Raw genomic sequence first — 20,063 nt, forward strand, 5'->3', positions numbered from 1 at the left:
AAGGCATTGCTTTAATAATGGTCCCAATTCATCAGGCCTTATCATCTCAGACTTTCCCCAGCTCGTCCATCCTGCGGCAATACAATTGCTGTAAAAATTTATTCCCCGTAGGTTTTGAGCGGTAAAGAGGAAAGGGGCACGATTCCATGCACCTGGCCTGCAGCCGTAGAGTTCCTATGTCCTGTGACCTCTGGAAGCTGTGACTTCTGGCAATGTATTATCCAGTGTCTCTTCCCCACAACACAAACAGCTTGGCCATGTGTTGGCTGGGAATGATGGGATTTGGAATCCGACCTATTTGGAGGACACCACTTGAAGAAAGGATGATGTAGAGAAATTGCCAACTTGTAGAGATAGGAATAAGCCAGCAAGTGAGAAAGAATGTTGGATTCTTCTGCACCCCCACCCCCAAATATAAAAAACTTCAAGCCCTTCCAGGTACTCTTTAAAAGAAAAAGCTAGCGCTTCTTAGAAAAAACCAGAATTTTGCCATTCATCCAGTTTGTTCAACCCACGCTGATGACAAAGAATTAATTCGGCTTCCATTACTCCCCAGGAACTATGCAAAACAGTGAAGCCCCTCCTAGTCGCCATCACTAAGAATCCAATTCATCCCCTTCCACCGAGACTGCACTAGATATCCCCACCTTTCCAACAACAGTAAGAAAAGTATGTTCTTTTTAATCATTAAAAATGGAAGGCTATATCCCGAAAAACTCAGAATAGCGCTCCCCCCCACACCTCACAGCTCTTGCACTATGTGGATTTCAAAATTTGTGGGAGTTCTTAATGATGTAGAGGAAGAAACTGCAGCACACCAATTCATGCAGAGATGTGGCAGGTATTCCCAAAGAGCCAATCATTCTGTTACATCTCTTATGATTTGCTCCATCAAAGAGCTCACACAGAAGCTGTAAAGCCTTTGTAGGATGGGTAATTTCAAGAATTGAGCTATCTTCCAATTCTGTGATTCCACAATTGACTGAGGATGAACTATTATCCCTCACCATACTTGGAAGCAAGCTCATTAAACAAAGGCACTTATTTCTGAATGGATCTGCACGTGAAAATACTGAAGTCCACTAAAAAGGAAGCGTGTACCACCTACAACCCAGACGTTTCCTTGCTTTGACGCAAGCTCATGTACATACTGATGCTGAAAAGGTTTAGGATGAGCGTCTACTCTACTGATATATAGCCTGAAAAGCAAAGGCATGCCTAGCAGTGGATGGGAGCAAAGGAACCTAGGAAAGGAATCAGCACGCAACCATTCCTTGCAATGTTCACAGTAAGCCACAGGATTCCCCCCCCCATCAAGAATGCTCTCTGAAGTCCTAACTGTTCAAAGTCTAGGAAGCTGTTGCTGCATGTTGAACTTCAACCAGGGATTCAATTTCCTGCTTGGTGGCAAAGTTTTTATTTGGGCCCATGGCTCGCTCTCATCCTAATCTATAACGCAGGTGTATAATGAACTTAAAAGGGAAGAGGTGACTTCTTTGGAGGAAAAGCAGATAATCCCAATAGGCAGAATTGGAAGCACAATCTTCCGGCATAGGTGCCAAGAACGTGTTACTTCTCCCCAAGGTCACTTCTCCGCAAGTAAGATCACCTCCTCCTCTAGTCCTCCAATCATCATTTCAACTACATCCACTCTTACATCAGGTACAAGAAAAACACACTGTTGCTTGCAGGTTTCCACTCTAACGCAACAAGCCCACTAGGAAATAGAAAAGCAGAGATGAGAAGGAACAGGCCAAGACTGGAAGGAGGGAAGGAAGGGTAGAAGCCACAAAAAACATCAGTTTCATCTAGTAATCTCTTTATCAGTTGACATCCTGAAGCTTTGGGAGCTTACAAAAAGGGCACGAAACTGATGGTTTTCTTCTGTTCTGTATTCCGGACTCTAGGCTCAAAAACAGATGATCTTGGGACACAGAGGTTCCTTCATCTCTCAGAATGAACACAGATTGATAAAAACCAATCTATATGACTTATTTTGGTTATTTAAATTTTTCATCAGTGAAATACAACGAAGAGAACTAAAAATAATACAACAGTTATGGTACAATTAGAGCCAGTTTGGTGTAGTGGTTAAGGCACCAGGCTAGAAACCGGGAGGCTGTGAGTTCTAGTCCCACCTGAGGCACGAAGCCAGCTGGGTGACCCTGGGCCAGTCCCTCTCTCTCAGCCCTGGGAAGGAGGCAAGGGCAAACCACTTCTGAAAAACCTTGCCAAGAAAACTGCAAGGATCTGTTCAGGCAGTTGACAGGAGTCAAAAACTGACTCGAAGGCACACCTCCAAAAAAGTACAATTAAAAATACACGTAACAGTGATTAAAATAAACTAAAATGTAAGGGGAAAAGGAAAAAACCCCCAAAGATTCATTTAATAATATGGTATATAGCCCAATCATTTAACATATTACTAATGTATGCCTTGCTGTATAGAAACATGTTGTCCCATCTTCTCATTTTTACAATACTACGACATATCTTAAATATACCCTTGAGTATCAGGGGAGTAAATTTCTTTCTATCTCCACAGGATAATTCTTGGGGCTCTTTGACTCTCATGAATTGGTCATGTTCCTTCATGGCTCTTTTGGGGATTCAAGTTATTAAATTTGTTTATATACCCCTGAGGGGAAAACATAACAATTAAAGATGCTAATGTGATGTTGTGATACTCCCAAAATATGGAATTTGTTTTTTTATGAAGAACTCTGGCTTCATCAAGCTTGAGGTTCAGCAAAGAAAATCATCTTACAGAGGTGGAAAGAATTTACACTTCTGTGGAACTCGATCTTACCTCTCGCTCTCCCTTGCACTATTTTTAAGCATTCATCTATTAATTCTGTGACACAGGATTAAACTAGCCTTGATCAATTTGGTTCCTGTCCATATTATTACAGGTAGGACTCCTAGAATTCCCTGGCAAGGCCATGCTGGTTGGGAATCCTGCAGGTTTTAGCCTAAAGATATCTAGAGGACACTGAATTGCAGAAGGTGAAGCCACTACCTCACAGCTGATCACCTAGACCATTATCTCCTAAAAGGCTGAGGAATTTCAGTAGTGTGTGCATCTGTGTGTAGCCCACATACACATGTGTCTGAGTGTGTGTACAAACACACTGCAGGACTTCATGCAGAACACAAAGCTAAGAATCTTCGCAGAAGCTTCAGTCTTTAGTGCATCCTGAGCTACAGATGGTTGCGTCTCTCCCTTCTCACAGGGAGTGCCACAAAAGAGGCTGCAGCCTGGACAGCCAGTGATCGATGTGGTCTCCCTGTGCATGCCTTCCTTGGAACCAAGCTTGCTGATATGTTCTTGGACGTCTCCCGTCCAGAATGAACTGGCTGTCCTGCCAGTATTGGGACTTAAAGATGAATCTTTCAGGACTCCAGTGGAGATAATGGTGAAGGAAGCTGCCAAGGACAAGGAGGCCTCACCCCCAGCAAAGGAATGAGCAACCTCATGAGCTGACCTCTGAGCAGGAAAAAGAGAAGAGGAAAAAAGTGACCCTATCAAATTTAGCTATCCAGACAGAGGTATTCAGTGCTTAATTTTTCAATGTCTGGATTTGAATTCTTATGTACCTAGTCAGATTTGTGGTGCTGAATTAAAGTTTCAGTCTCTTTTAAGGGGAGAGAACAGTCTTAACTGTAAAGGAAGAGCAACATGACCCACTCAGTGATAGGAGTAGTTATAACCTTGGTGTATTTGGTTAATATGCATGCAGGAGATCATTCCATTCCATTCATTTTTTGTTGTTGTTGTTTTATGACAGCAAAAAAACATGAGAGTAGAGTGGGGGAATACAAGTGGGAAAAGGCCAGAGAGCTAGATTTGTTCGCCCTTGTTCTGGTCTGATCTCTTTAGAGCAGTGTTTCTTAACCTTGGCAAGCTTAGGATGTGTGGACTTCAACTCCCAGAATTCCCCAGCCAGCTATTCTGGCTGGGGAATTCTGGGAGTTGAAGTCCATACATCTTAAACTTGCCAAGGTTGAGAAACACTTCATTAGAGGTGTCTAAAGCACAGTAAAACTTTTAATGCTGAACTTTTAATGAAACATCTCAACCTCTATCCACAGCCTCCATAGCTTTCTGTGCCTACAAGTCTTTTATGTTTATTTTTTCAGGAGGGGGGGATATAATCTAATTCATTTATCTTCCTATTCTCAGAGGACAAAAGGGGACAAATGTTTCATCTTGCATATATTTGATACTTGGGGGTGCGGTGGGGGGTAGAGTCAAGCTAAAATGTCAACATCTCCAGTCTTAATCTTATCTCTTGAGAACAAGCATATCCGCAGCTTTCCGCTTTTCCTCTCCCAGATCCTTGATCATCCTCAGTGCTTTTCCTCTGATTCCTTTTCAAACTTGTCCACATTGTTTCTTAACTCAAACAAAGTATTCCTATCATATCTTGCCAGGGCTGGACATAGAGATAACACAGATTTACCTTCCTTAATGCAAAACATACTTGGATTTAGGATTAGGTATACATTAGGTATAAAGGGATGCAGTGGCGCTGCGGGTTAAACCGCTGAGCTGCTGAGCTTGCCGATCGGAAGGTCAGCAGTTCGAATCTGCGTGACGGGGTGAGCTCCCGTTGCTAGTCCGAGCTCCTGCCAACCTAGTAGTTCGAAAACATGCAAATGTGAGTAGATTAATAGGTACCGCTTTGGCGGGCAGGTAACGGCGTTCTGTGTAGTCATGCAGGCCACATGACCACTGAAGTGTCTACGGACAAACGCCAGCTCTTCGGCTTTGAAACGGAGATGAGCACCGCTCCCTAGAGTTGGACACGACTGGACTTAATGTCAAGGGAAATCTTTACCTTTACCTATACATTAGGTAAGTGCAAAAGCTGGCTTGCAGCTAAACCTCAAAAAAACCAAGATTATGGCAACCAGCTTGATTGATAACTGGCAAATAGAGGGAGAAAATGTAGAGGCAGTTAACGACTTTGTATTTCTAGGTGCAAAGATTACTGCAGATGCTGATTGCAGTCAGGAAATCAGAAGACGTTTAATTCTTGGGAGAAGAGCAATGACAAATCGCAATGAAGTAGTTAAGAGCAGAGACATCACACTGACAACAAAGGCCCGCATAGTTAAAGCAATGGTGTTCCCCGTAGTAACATATGGCTGCGAGAACTGGACCATAAGGAAGGCTGAGCGAAGGAAGATAGATGCTTTTGAACTGTGATGTTGGAGGAAAATTCTGAGAGTGCCTTGGACTGCAAGAAGATCAAACCAGTCCATACTCCAGGAAATAAAGCCAGACTGCTCACTTGAGGGAATGATATTAAAGGCAACACTGAAATACTTTGGCCACATAATGAGAAGACAGGACACCCTGGAGAAGGTGCTGATGCTAGGGAGAGTGGAGGGCAAAAGGAAGAGGGGCCGACCAAGGGCAAGGTGGAGGGATGACATTCTAGAGGTGACGGACCTGTCCCTGGGGGAGCTGGGGGTAGCGGTAACCGACAGGAAGCTCTGGCGTGGGCTGGGCCATGAAGTCACGAAGAGTCGGAAGCGACTGAGCGAATAAACAACAACATACATTAGGTAAACCTCAAAGCAAAGAAATTCACAACTGTCATACATACTGAAGAGTTTGTGATTTCTCTTAACTGACTAATTATCAGCACATATCACAGATCGGTTTGAATTTTTCACTCAGGCACTTGCCTGGCACTGAAGGCCTCCATCAGTTTGAGTGCTCAATTTAATTTAAAGGAAAACTTAGTCCTCATAGTTTCTCTTAAGTGCAAAATAACGTTACAGTTGTAATTAGCAAACACATTTGTTTCAAGGAGGACATTAAAATAAAATGAAAAAAGATCACTAAACTGGTTCTTTGAGAAAATGGGTGAACTTGAAGATCACACCCTCTTTTGCGGCATTTTGGTTGGTCTTAATGAAGGCATTGCCCAACTGTGGATTTTGGATGCTTTTCAAGAAGGAAGGTATTTGTTTCTCCAACAAAAGGGAAAATGTATCATGTCCTCTGATTACTTACTTACACACACACACACACACAGTATATATATATTTAATCTGTTCGATCGTGTCTGATTCTCAGAGACTGCCTGGACAAGTCCCTGCAGTTTTCTTGGAAAGGTTTTTCAGAGGTGGTTTGCCACTGCCACCTTCCTAGGGCTGAGGGAGAGTGACTGGCCCAAGGTCACCCAGCTGGCTTTGTGTCTAAGGCGGGACTAGAACTCACAGTCTCCCGGTGTCTAGCCTGGTGCCTTAACCACACCAAACTGGCTCTATAGCCATATACACAAAACCATTAAATCAGATTCAAATTTATCATAAGGTCCTATCAGGATAGTGAAAATATTTGCTTTTTCAAGGTATCTTCTCACCAATTCCAGTTTTGCTTTAACTGCATGAAGCCCCTCTTGTTAGAAGCCAAGCTGTATCAGTTTATACAAAAAGCAGAAGCATCTGCTAACTTTGGTTAGAAACAAAAAGGAAAAAAAATATATGAGATCCTTCTCTCTAAATTTGATATAGAGTGAACTGCATAGTAAAAAACTTACGATAATTACAAATCTCATTGTACTTTCATGTTCAGAATTATTAATCTAAGAGAAGATAATATTTTGATTTTTTTAAAGCTTCAGGTAATTATTTTCACTTCATTTACTGTATGTAGCAAGCAGCCAATTAGAATGACTAGCAACCCTCTCAACTGGACCTGCAAATATTCATCTAAAGACAAAAAAAGAAAGTGATTTTATGCCAACTTAAATTCTATGCCAAGATAACCTGCATTCTGTGACTTAATTTCCCTCTTGTGGCACAATGAATTAACTATGCATTATACCACATCATTTATCTTAATTCTTGTAGCCATGGGAAAAGGAAAGAAATGATGCTGTTGCATGAACCACTGACAGTCTCACTCAACCAATTTTTTTCTTTTTTTTTGCTTCCACACATTACAGCTGTTTTTGGCTGCACACTGGCAAATGCCAGTAATCATAAGGACTGCAACATAAATGTCTAATAAACTGGAAGATGGAGGTTCTGCATTCAGCCCTGAAATTTAACCTCTTTCTACAGAATTGCCAAAAAGGCAGTCGCTTCACAGGTTATTATTTCTGAACTGTCAAAACAGCAAAGTATTACTGCTGAACGCTATGAAGGAAGGAACAGGCTTCTCTGGAGAGAGCCATCGTGGTTCTTGAACTTTCTATCACAAATGCTCCAACAGAACTGAAGGGTCCGCAAGGCAGAACCTGCAGTGTGGAAGCTGGAACTCCAAAGAGTATACAGTGGAGCTGCAGAATTATAAATTGCACAGAATTCCCACTGGGGAATAAGCATCTTGCAATCAGCATTGGGAGCTGCCATCACTACAGCTAGGCATAACACGTTAACAACAAGAGAACAAAATCAAGTGCCTGATTATTTTCATCCTCCTGTACGGAGATTGAAAACAACCACTGCATAACAAGAAGAGTCAACAGGAACTGTTAAGAATGGGTGAAGTCCTGCCAAGATATCAGGACAAAACTTCTGCAGGCATGCGGGATGAATCTGTGGGTTTCTTGGCAGATAGTCACTAGTATCCACTCTAGATTGGGCACCAACTGGGCAGAATCCACTGTGGTGATGGAAGCAGCATTCTGAGATCAGCCTAAAGGTTATGAGGATCTAGGTCAGGCAAAACAAGCTCTGATTAAATTCCACTAAGCCAGAATTTCTAGTCATCAATAGACATCTGGATGACGACGACGATGATGATGATTCTATCCCACCCTTTCTATATGTAGCTCAAGAAGGTGAACATACCTAATACTCCTTCCTCCTCCTATTTTCCCCACAAGAACAACCCTATGAGGTGGGCTGGGCTGAGAGAGAGGGACTGGCTCAAAGTCACCCAGCCGGCTTTCATGCCTAAGGCAGGACTAGAACTCACAGTCCCCTGGTTTCTAGGCTGGCACCTTAGCCACTACACCAAACTGGCTCTTAGCAACATCAGTTCCAATACTTAGTCTTGATGGGATCATATTCTCCTTGAAGGAGCTGGTTCACAAATTAGAAGTTCTCCTGGTCTCTTAATTTCTATTTAAACAGCTGATGCAAACAGTGGCTAGGGGAGACTTTGTCTACCTCCAGCTGGTGTATCAGCTGCTATGCCTATTTGGACCAAGATGCCCTGGCAGTAGTAACTCATGCCCTTATCATCACTTGGTTGGACTACTATAATGTGATCTACATGGGGCTGGATTTGGAGATGAAACTACCAGCCAGTAGAAAATGCAGTGGCTGGACTCATGACAGGAAATCCCAACAGACTAGGATCACACCTATTTTTAAGTTACTGATATCCCATCTTTGCCCTGAAGACTTAAGGGGGCTTATCTGGGAGGTCTCCCCTTAGTATATCCCAACAACAAAAACTCTGTGAAGTAGGTTGGGCAAAGGACTCATTCAGCCAACTCTGTTGTTGACTGGGAAACAAAACTTTACATCTCCTGTTGACATATAACTGCTTAACCACTACACTGCAGCGGTACTCATCAAAAATTGATTCATAATCAGGTTCCATACCAGACGTTAGCAGTGATTCTAGCTACTGGGTTACCTTGGCATGGTGGAGCATTCTTTCGAAGAAAATGAAAACTATATAGTAGGTGACAGAAGAAATGAGACTACTGGATTTGTACTTCACATTTATAGCTGTCTTAAGCATAGTTTGTTGAATAACCCACAACTGGGCTGACCTCACACAGCACGCTAAGCCAGAAATCAACAAAGCCTATCATGGCTTAAAATAAACCAAATCTACATATAACTTAGAGACCAGATTTACAAACCACATTGGCTGGGTTCACATAGCTTGTAGAACCACTAACCTTACAAGCATTTAGGCTTTGAAAATCCAGCCTGAACTGCTGCACTCCTGAATGGACACAGGATTGTGGCCATTCAATGTAGAAAATATTTGGGAATTTGGCATCTCTATGCTAACACAGTGAGAATTGCACAGCCTTCCTCCCACTGGCTTTGCTTTGTGCTAAAAGGCTCCTGAGGAGGAGGCTGTTCAGATAGGGCACACAAAACATTCACATCTAAAACAATGAGTGCAACATGGGAAAACAATTTCCATACGGCAGCCAGCTGCAGCCGTGGGAGGAACAGATTGCAGGTGACAACTGTCCCAGCATGGGTAGAGCTGCTGGAAGGAACCTGCTTGTCCTCCTCCACACCTCCATCTGTTACAGCTCATCTCTTGCGAAGGAAATGCATTCTAGCATCCTTATCTCTCCATCACCCAAAAACCCAATGGGCAGAGACAGATGCAACTTTCCACTCAAATCCAGAATGGCTGTTATAAAATCTATGTTGTCAATGACACCTTCAGGGCAGAAGCTTCAGGGAGAACTCTGGGGTAAATATCCAAGGTACTGTGAGTTGGGGGTTTCCAAAAAGACAGCAAATCTGCTACAGTAGTTATACATGTCCCCATCTCCTTCCCCACCATATGACCATTAAGACACGTGTCTAAAACTGCTCAACTGCACCACTGCATACTGGATTGCACACAATTTTCTTTCAGAGTTGAGACTACTCAGAGGATCATCAACCAAAGCTGAGAAAAGCTTGAAGGGCTACCTCAGGAATTTTTCCTTTGAAGAGGATCAGAATTTGTGCCTCTTGGTTCCAACACTTGCCAATGGAGCATCCCTCCACACCCTTGTAGCTCCCATTTTGTACAAAGAACTATAACCTGTCTTGTACATTATCACTGTAGACCTGGGGTTTGACTCCTAAGCCTAGCAGAAGCACTGCTCTGCTTTTTTGCATACTCTCTTTCAAAATCATTGATGAGATAATAGGCACTTTCTTCCCATAGAGAATCGTGAGAAGCTGGTAGCACAAGCATCATTTGGGAATGAGGAACAAAAAAGTTGTCCATCAGCAGTTTTCATTTCAAATGTAAGTAGCATTGTGTGTGCCTGTTGTCAAAACTAAAAATAAGAAAAATAAAAGAATATATAAGCTTATCGTACCCTTGAGCAAAAAGTTAGGCCCATCTTCAGCAAGCTGGTATCTTCTAGATGCATTGGATAATCAGCCTCCCCCACCCTCAGAAGGAGAGCCAGGGTAGAAGAAATGTTGGTATAAATGATACTGTTTGCTAAAGTGTGTGGCTCATCATCAGCTATGGTCCCACCTATTCGGGGAATAGGCCTGCCCATCGCTGATGCCATCCAAATCCATCCATGGTTTGCAGACACGGAAGGTAATACGGCTGTGTACATTAAGAAAAGTTTCCCACCCACTGCGCCAACCACAACACCACAATGGTTCTATGTGTTTTCTTAAGTAGTGCCGTTGGAAGGGCCAGAAAGAAAGAGATCAGAAGACTGAATGGTCTTGCCTGGAGCTGCATGGATTTTTCTCTAGAACATTTTGGCAAGGAAAGGGAATCTTCTTGTTCAGTTCTGCAGGGATGATAAACTCCTTTCCTTTCTGACTGCCACAAAAGAAGTGAGAAGATCCCAACAGAGAAGATACCATCAGCTCCTGTTAAACTGGCTTTCCCTTACACAGATGGCAAATGCCAGGGAAGGCACAATCACTTGGTTGTGGATGTTGAGAAGGTAATAAGTCAAGTTTAAATGCAGAAAAGAAAAGATGCTACCCTTTCATATCTATGGTAGATTTTCTGAAGCTATGCTTACTATTGGGAAAGCTTTGGGCAGCTCATATAATTAACAATAAGATTTGAACAATAAACTGAAGGCTCATTTGAAATGTACAAGATGACCTCAAGGAAGAAAAATATAATCCCCGTGCAAGCCTTTCTGATTCTACATAACTCATTCATCTAGGCATGTTTCCTGCTTAGAAGAAGGCCATGTTAGCACAGATGCATACAGAGGTACAACAGCTATCGACCTAAGAGAAAAATGCCTCTAGCAGATGACCAAAATCACACAAAGAACCTCTGGGATATAGCACACTGAGTTAGAACCCAGGAGAACTCAGTTCGCATTTACTTTTAGCCACAGAAACTCGTTGTACGACTTTGGGTCCTCTTCTCAGCTGGACCTAATTCCGTAGTTCTTCTTGAAGAGATCAGTGGGAGATGGAAAGGCTGTTCAAGAGTAAACACCCTTAGAACAGTGGTTCTCAACCGTGACAACTCTAAGAGGGATGGACTTTAACTTGCAGAATTCCCCAGCCAGCCATGCTGGCTGGGGAATTCTGGAAGCTGAAGTCTACCCCTCTTAGAGTTGCCACGGTTGAATAACACTGCCCTAGAAGAAAGATGGGATGGGCATCCAGTGAATAAGAGAAGAAAACACAATAGAGCAGCTTAATGAATCAGTCATCCCATGACTGCAAGGAGGTAAGACCAGAGCAATGTCTGCAGGCACACTAGGGCAATCCGTCCCCTCTACTGTTGGGAGCTCTAGGTGTTCAGAGTAACTTTTTATTATTAAGTTACTTTCTCTTAGTACACAGAACTTGAGAATTGGGGTCATTAGTAAGAACAACAAGAGAGAGATCAATTACTTTAAAAACAGCCTCAATAGAGAGAATAGCAGGGCAGTGGGAAGAGGACACAGCCGTTTCTTTTTAATGCAACACTGCAGAAAGGAAATGAAAATGCCCCTGGCTGAGAGTAATAATACAGTCCAGGAGCCAGTGCAATGGTTAGAGTTGAAAGGAGGATCCTAATTCAAATCCCCGCTCAGTCATCAAGGTCTCAGTTTAGTTACTACTAAACAACCCGTGACCTGTTGGGTCATCGTTTCAGAGATATTTCCTTACCAGATTCCTCAATGCCTTCAACAGTGGCAGAGCTTCTAATGTACTGCCTTTGCTGGAATTTTTTTTTTTAAATTCAGGGAGATATTCAAAGATGTATCTGCCTTGAAAATAGCCCATGTCATTCATATTGAACCATATAGCACAGTCAAACATCAGGAGTTGACCACAGGAAATATTTTATGGGATAAAAAAGTTTTATGATAATTTTATGTCATAAAACATTTTATAAAATTTGCCAAATTTCAATCCAACCAGAGTCATGGGTCCTGGATTTTGGACACATTCTATAAGTTAGCCCATTTGAGGTACCTGGGCTCAAAAATTGTTGGCCTACGACACACCGTTATACCCAGTCAAAGGTTACAAACAGACACAAGAGTTTTAGTACTAGAGAGATTTCTCAGCCTAACTTGCCTTCCAGGGCTGTCCTGAGGATAAAAGCAAGGAAAAAGGTTGTAAGCTGCCTTCCTGTAAGAAAGATGGGATTATACATTTCAAAAATAACTATCTAGACAGCTGAACCCGATTCTATTTTGCCGAAGTCTTGCAGTGACTCTCTGTCCAGCCCTACGAGAGAGAGAGAGAGAGAGAGAGAGAGAGAGAGAGAGAGAGAGAGAGAGGGGGGGGGGGGGAGAGGGAGAGGGAGAGGGAGAGGGAGAGGGAGAGGGAGAGGGGGGGAGGGAGGGGGGAGGCGAAGGAGGGAGGGAGGGGGAGAGGGAGAGAATACTACAAAATTCTTCTCTCCAAGAGGGCCCAGAAGATTCAGCAACATTCTCATAATTTACAGCTCTCCAGCTGAATGAGCCCCATCACCATGAATTTAAAACATCTGGGCTGGAATTAAGCATATTAATCTCTCCCTTCACTGTGTTTACAGCTAGCATTGTTATCTCGCTTCCCCTCCCCACCCTCATGACTGCTGTTGGGCAACGTGACTTGCTCAACTCAAGAGTGGGCTAAGAATAGACACCGTCCACGAAATCACACATATCCGGGACCGGCATGCTTGGAGAGTAAAAGAGGAATGCTGTAACAGGATGTGGGGAGGAAACCATGCGCAATAGCACCTCAGAGACTCGAGAAGGCCACTGCAGGGAGAAAACTTTGGAATCAGTTTGGTGTATTAATCCGTTTGAACACGCAAAGTGTGATTGTTTAAGTCCTAAAAGCCAATCTAGAAAAATGCCCTTCTTTGGAATCACAGAGCCCTAATTTCAAACCCCTCGCCTGTGTGACAAGTCCTGACTCTTGTCCAAGCTGTATATTCAGAGGAACAGGACCTGCAACCATGACTACAGGCTGAAATGCCATTTCACAAGCCAATCCAAACTGTGGCCAATCTTTCGTGCAGACTGGCATGAAAAGTATCATGAATCAGCGCGTGCATCACTTCAAATTCTCCTTCCGGAGTTTCCACAAACTAAGTACCAAGGGGTACTCTGTGGTATCTGATGATTAAAAACTGGAGATAAAAGTCTGGCCCTGGATTCAAAGACAACCCGTTTTCTTTAGGACCCTGATAGTTCACCCAATGCAAGGTGTGATGATATTAAAAGCAACTCTAAAGCTACACAAAGGGACTTTGCATTTCACAGATTGGAGGAAAGCCTCCCCCCATCCCCTTTAAGTGTTCACCTGAATGGAAGGAGAGAGCCAGTTTCGTGTGGTAGTGAAGGTGCTGGCCTAGAAAGCAGGAGACGTGAGTCCTAGGCCTCCATCAGGCATGACAGCTGGCTGGTTGATTTTGGGCCAGTCACCATCTCAGAGCCTAACCAACCTCACAGGGTTGTTGTTGTGGGGAAAATAGGAGGTGGAAGCATTAAGTATGTTAGCCACCTTGAGTTGACTATATATATATATTTTAAAAGGCAGGATAAAAATATAACAACAACAGTGGCCAATCTCAAAAGGGCATGCCCTGGTCTTTAGTTTACTGTACTGCTCCCATCTGAATCATCCCATTATCAATCCTTACCCTCTCTTCTGCTGATCATCCATTTTACTGATAACCCCAAGCCCTGTGAGTAAGATCAATATGACTTTTGCTTTCATTTGCTTTCATTTGCTGGCCTTGGTCATTTTGGAATTAATATCACTAATTGCAAACATTGCTATAATCTGCTTTAAGTTACTAACACTGTAATAAGGCCCATGTTAACTAGGACTTCCAAAGAACTGCAGCCTAAATTTCCAGTTAACAATATTTTTATTGCCTACTCTTTGACTGCTTTAGGCCTCGAGTCACATCATATACTGATGTTGAGCATTTCTGGACCTTACAAAGCCTGGGGAGAACATAGTGGTTTGGTTGAACTTTGCCAATTATAGGTAGCCCTCATTTAGTGACCATTCAGTTACAACAGTGATGAAAAAGTAACTTTCTGATGAATCCTCGCATTTACAACCTTCACAGGTCTGTAAAGCAAAGGAAAGCTGAAGTGAGGTCATAAGCACAGTTTCACTTAGTGACTGCTTCACTTAATGACCAAGCAGCCAGTTCCTATTATGGTCACTAAAAGAGGACTACCTGTATTGAGGTACCTGTACATTCTTGACTGGGGAAAGCTACTTCTATTTCAGAGTAGAGAATAAATGAACCTTGGCTTAAAGTACAGAGGAAACACATTAAGGGGACATAACTGAGTTGGCAGAGCATGTGTGTAGTGTGGAATACCTCAGTTGGAAACCTTACTGAACTGCCTTCAAACAATTTTGACCTACATTTTAAGAAATGTTGTTATGCTTTTCTGTCCGATTTTTCAAGATGGACAGTGTTCCTCAACCTTCACCTCCATGACGTTCACTATGACTTTATGGAGGTCATTCTCTGAAGCTGTGTCCATATTTGCATGTGATTTTGTATATCATGAGTATAATTCAAATAGAAATAAAATACAGTACAGAGTTGTGAAGAAAACTGCAACCACAGGTGGCCAGTGTGGCTTTTATTCAGTCTAAGTATAAATGGATAATTTCAATTGTTTAAACAACATTGTTTAATAATTGGTTTAGATAGTCTAGTCCAGGGTTTCTCAATCAGGGTTCTGGGGAACCCCAGGGTTCCACGAGAGGTCACCAGGGGTTCCCTGGGAGATCACAATTTATTTAAAAAAATATTTCAAGTTCGGGCAGCTTCACATTAAAGAGGTAAGTTTCATTCTTTAGTTTAAGAACACGGCTAATGTCTATCTACAGGCCTACTCATGAAACAAATATAATAATTTTGTAACTTGCGGCCTATATTTGAACCTAAATGTTCAGGGGTTCCCCAAGGCCTGAAAAACATTTCAAGGGTTCCTCCAGGGTGAAAAGGTTGAGAAAGGCTGGTCTAGTCTCTCAAACAAAGGCCTCCAATAGGCCCTCCATAGTATTTCTCATGTGCTACTAAAGTATCCATCTGAAACCTCCAGGGGTGGGGCCTGTGATTGCAAGATGGTTTCCCACTGACTGGTGACTTTGTTATGGCTTTTAGTGGTATATCCACAGTTTGTGGACTATTGGCAAAAATGTAGCTATTAGTAAGGTTCAGCATTTTAATCTGAGATTTTAAATTTCTAGCCTTTCCAAATGGAAAAGGGGAGGGAGCTTTTGGGATGGCAAGAGAAACTAAGAGATGAGCAATGTGGATAAAGGCCAAAAGCAAGGATTTCTTTCTTGCCCACCCATGGTCCCAACAATCCCTAATCCCAATAAATAATTAGTTTTATGCATGGGGAAGGTTTGCAGAAATATGCTGACAATACCCAGTTATATATCTCCACGCCCGGCGAATTAAGCAATGTTGGTGTCTTGTCCCAGTGCCTGGAGGCTGTGGGGGTCTGGATGGGGAATAACAGGCTTCAGTGGGACCCTGGCAAAACCGAGTGTCTCTGGGTTTTGGGCCTTCTGGATCTGGGAATTTACCATCTTTGGTGCTGGATAGGTCGCACTACCCCAGACAGACCTGGTGCACAACTTGGGGATCCTTCTAGACTCTCCGCTCCTGCTCGAGGAGCAGGTGGCAGTGGTGGCCAGGAGGGCCTCTGCACAGCTTCCTCTTGTGCACCCACTGTGCTCCTTCCTGGACCATGAGGCTCTGCTCCCAGTCACTCATGCCCTGATCACCCCCAGAATGGATTATCGTAATGCGCTCTACACAGGGCTGCCCTTGAAGAGCATCTGGAAGCTTCAGCAGATGCAGAGTTACATGTCCCTCTAGGGTGGCACACATTATACCCCTGCTCTGTGAGCTGCATTGGGTGCCAGTTTGCTTCTGGGGGCAATTCAAAGTGCTGGTTTTGAACTTTAAAGCCCTACATGGCATGGGACCAGGTTATCTGAGGGATCGTCTCTTCCCGGTTACATCTACCCATCCCATCAGGCCAGGCAGGAGGGGTATGCTCCAGGTGCCGTCTGAGAAGGAGTTCCATCTGGTAGGACCCAGGAGATGTGTCTTTTCTGCTCTAGCCCCCTCCCCCCGAACATCATTCCCCTGAGGTGAGGTAAGCCCCATCTCTGTTAGCCTTCCGGAAAGCCTTGAAAACGTGGTTCTTCCATCAACCCTGGGGAATTGCACGGCAAGCGTGCAAAGTGGTTGTAAATGATGGTTGTTCTCCCGCTATCTTGGGGTTCTTTTACATTTTTCTTAAGTTTTAATTTTTTAATTTTTGTTGTTACGTTTGATTTTTTTAATATATTGGGATATGGTTTTTAATTGTTATTCTGCTTGTAAGCTGCCCAGAGTCACTTTTTGTGAGATGGGTGCCTATATAAATTTGCTAGATAAATAAATTTATCATTGTAGGGGATTGTGGTACTGCAGTCTTTGAGAATCCTTTTATTAATGCATTTTATTATTTCTACTTGTAATCTGCTCCAAGAACTTCAGTTACTGGGTAGATAAACTGCATAAGAAATAAAACATTTCAGCTGAAATCCTACAGCCCTAAACTTCTGGGAAACCAGGCTTTCCAGCTGTCTTCCCAGACCAGTTTCCTTGGCTAAGGACATTCATTTGCAACGATCTTGGAGCTCTGTAGTCTGGGAAAGAGTTGGTTTGCTAGGCAGTGCGATGCCTCCAAAGAACAGTAAAATGCAGCCCAGCAAGAGTCAGCTGGCAGGTTCAGGTGGCTAGCTGATTTATTATCAACACTATAAATAGCTACAAGAACCTAGATGCCCGGCTATTAATGGCCCTTGGAAAATTCTCAAGCACACCTTGAAGGGATGGGTGTGGAGCAGCAGCCAGTTAACCCTTTCACGGGTCAAGGATTAAAAGCAGCCACTGGCTTGGGAACTGGGTCATTCCAGACACCAATCTTTGCCATCCAACCGTTGCAGTGGGTGGGCGTGGGAAAAGGAAGAGGCAAAGGAGACCTAATATGTATGCAAATCAAACAAAAAACCCATCTGCAGGGCACAGTGTATTAATGGGTGCCTGAGGGCTTTTTTAAATAATGCGTCCCTTGATTCATATCGTTGGAATTTGAACCTAGATGTCATGGGAGTGAAGTTGTCATGGAGTTTTTCAATGTGCTGCAACCTTTTTGGGGCACTGGGTTGAGACGGCAAGGAAAAGGAAAGATAAATCCAAGAAGCAAAGAAAAAAATTGAAGGATGGTGGTTGGTTTTTTAAAAAGTTTTCTAGCAACTGGAAACAACTTTCCTGTTTTCCAATAAAGGCTCACTGTTGACTGGATGATTTGAGAATCTGGCTTCAACTTTATCCCTAATATTGCTGAACTAAAACTCACAGCAAACTCAGCCAACATGGAAGGCTTGGGAGAGTCATTCAGCAATATTTGGAGAAGCACAATTTTCCTGTTCCTGTCTTACCCAGGATTGTCCTCTGTCAATATGTTGGAATGGAAGACATAAGTTAGCTTTTGCATAAGTTTGTACAGGGAAACCCAAATCTTGAAATGGCTTGGATAAGGATGCATTACTTTTATGATTATATTAATAATTCATCTTCCCTTCAGGAAGAGGAGGCAGCATACTTGACTTTTCCTTGTATTCCCCATCCTCCTGGTTGTCATTTTAAACAGACAACAAACTTCCAATCATTAGTGACCATGAGTAAGCCAAAATTTGAACCCAGATCTCACCAATTCTGGAGCAATAATCTAACCACTGCGTCACACTTGCCTTCATAGCTGCCTTGGGTGATTAGAAATGTAAGAAGAAGTATTTAGCTGCAATTTTATGTGTGATGCCAAAGTCTCAACAACTGCTCCTCCATGATGAGTAAATTGCAGCTTCAAGTAATCTTTTAGGGAAGGGTAGAGAGGAATTTCTTTTGAATCCTCATTCCCATCTATACAGGATGTGCCACAAATTATTTAGAAACATTAGCATGTGGGCTATGATTGTGGCTGGGCAAACACATCACCCTAATCCATAATGTGGGTTTTTTGGCTGAGATTGAGCATGTTGTGTGAACACAACTCTTACGATTTGCAAAATGTGGTTTAGCACATTGTTTATTCAGTATCTAACTATAGCTCTGAACCCAATTTCTTTTGCAGGTATATCAGTTAATTTGTGAGAACCAAATAAGGAATAATCACTTCCCCCCCAAAAAAAAATTGAACGGTGTTATGGAAGGGGGGAATTACATCATTGACTTTTCCACGGAGTTTTGCATACAGAAGTGAAAAGAATCAGAGACAATTCGCTCCATGAGAGATAGATTAAAAAATAAATAAATATTGTGTTTTTAACTCTGCACATCATGCAATGCTAGCACTCGCAATGGTGGGAATTTTTACGTGTCATGTCACTGTTCTAGATGTAAAAAGTGGACTGCAGAGGTTAGAAGTGAATTGGATTGTGAATTTTTATTTTTTGCAAGTTTTATGCAGAGGTTTCCCTGTGATCTAAAAACTGCCTCAAACTTTCTCTCCAGGGTAAAAAGGTTGAGAAAGGCTTACATAATGACAGTTTCATAGTTGAAGAAGACCCCGAATCAAACCTCACTTTTACCACTCCCTCTCAGCCTTAGATCCCCTCCTTGCAGTCTGTACAATAATAATGCTGACTTGCTTCTCAGTAAGCAAAGGCAGAGTTTTTCAAGCTGTGTTCCATAGAACCCTAGGGGTTCTATGAAAGACAAAGGGCAAAAAAATAAAAACAAAGTTCACTTGAGTACATCCAATTTTCTATTATTAAAACTTTGCCTCTTGATCAGGGGTTCCGGGAAATTCTTTAAAAAAAAAAACCCCAACAGGTTCCACAGCCTGAACAAGTTTGAAAACCCCTGAGATAAGGCATTTGAAACACTTTCAAGCATTTTGAGCCATTTGCAAACATTAGATATGATAATTAGGGGACAGTTACTCTTTTCCCACATAGTTCACACAAAAAGAGCAACTGAAGTGGAAAATGCATTGCAGTCAGAAATCATTGCTATGGGATGGCAGGCAGCCTTAAAACAACAACAACTATCAAGGCCATCTGATTCAGATAGAACATTCAGTAATAGGATCCCCCCAAATCTGTTATCTAAAATAGCATATGCCACAACAGCTGTACCTCTGAGCTCCTGCTTCTGCAATGAAGGTTCCTTTATTGAGGTGTGAAGGTGGATCAAGGCCATTATGTACAAAATCCTACAATACACACTACATTGAGATACCTTAGATTTGTACCTTAGATTTGTTATGTAGCCAACTGTTCTCATTCATCCTTCTTCTACCCCTGAGCAGAGTGGAAATCATTTCCTGAAGCCTGCCTCCGGTTTATTATGTTATCCAAATGCAGAACACAGAGGACTTCTGGTCAAGAGGGTGACCATTAGGAATATGAAAACTAATTAAGGAGTTTGTGGTTTGTTTTGCGTGCTATAATCAGATGACACAGAGAACAGAAATCAAGAAGTTCAGCAGGAAGAGCGATCAGACATATCAGCCACCAGGAGACAGTTCTTACTTGTCATGTTGTCTGAACAGCCCCCAAATCTGTGAGTATATGACACACAAGGTAAGTGGGCCTGAGCCTGACTGGGGCCTAGATGAAAGCAGAGGAATCTGTCTTATGTCAGTTATAGATTATTTTTATAACATCTACTTCAGCTTTAGTCCAACTCCTTGTGACTTCATGGACATCATATCCCTGTAGGTTTTTGGCAGCAAAATGGAAGTGGTTTGCCATAACCTTCTTCCACTACAATACTAACCAGATAACCCTGCTTGGCTTTTTAAGATCAGATAAAATTGTTGAACTTCAGTGCTGAAGTCCAGCCTTCCCTACCAGGCATCTTCCAGAGATGCTGC

The 20,063-nt window shown here is 42.6% G+C and overlaps 1 protein-coding gene across 3 annotated transcripts in view; it reads right to left on the minus strand.

The window, feature by feature from the left end:
• Nucleotides 1-20,063, minus strand: part of HDAC7 (histone deacetylase 7) — a 220,248-nt gene that overhangs the window by 100,841 nt on the left and 99,344 nt on the right. The window lies entirely within an intron of this gene.

Source organism: Candoia aspera, chromosome 2 (assembly GCF_035149785.1).
Source record: "Candoia aspera isolate rCanAsp1 chromosome 2, rCanAsp1.hap2, whole genome shotgun sequence".
NCBI lineage: Eukaryota > Metazoa > Chordata > Lepidosauria > Squamata > Boidae > Candoia > Candoia aspera.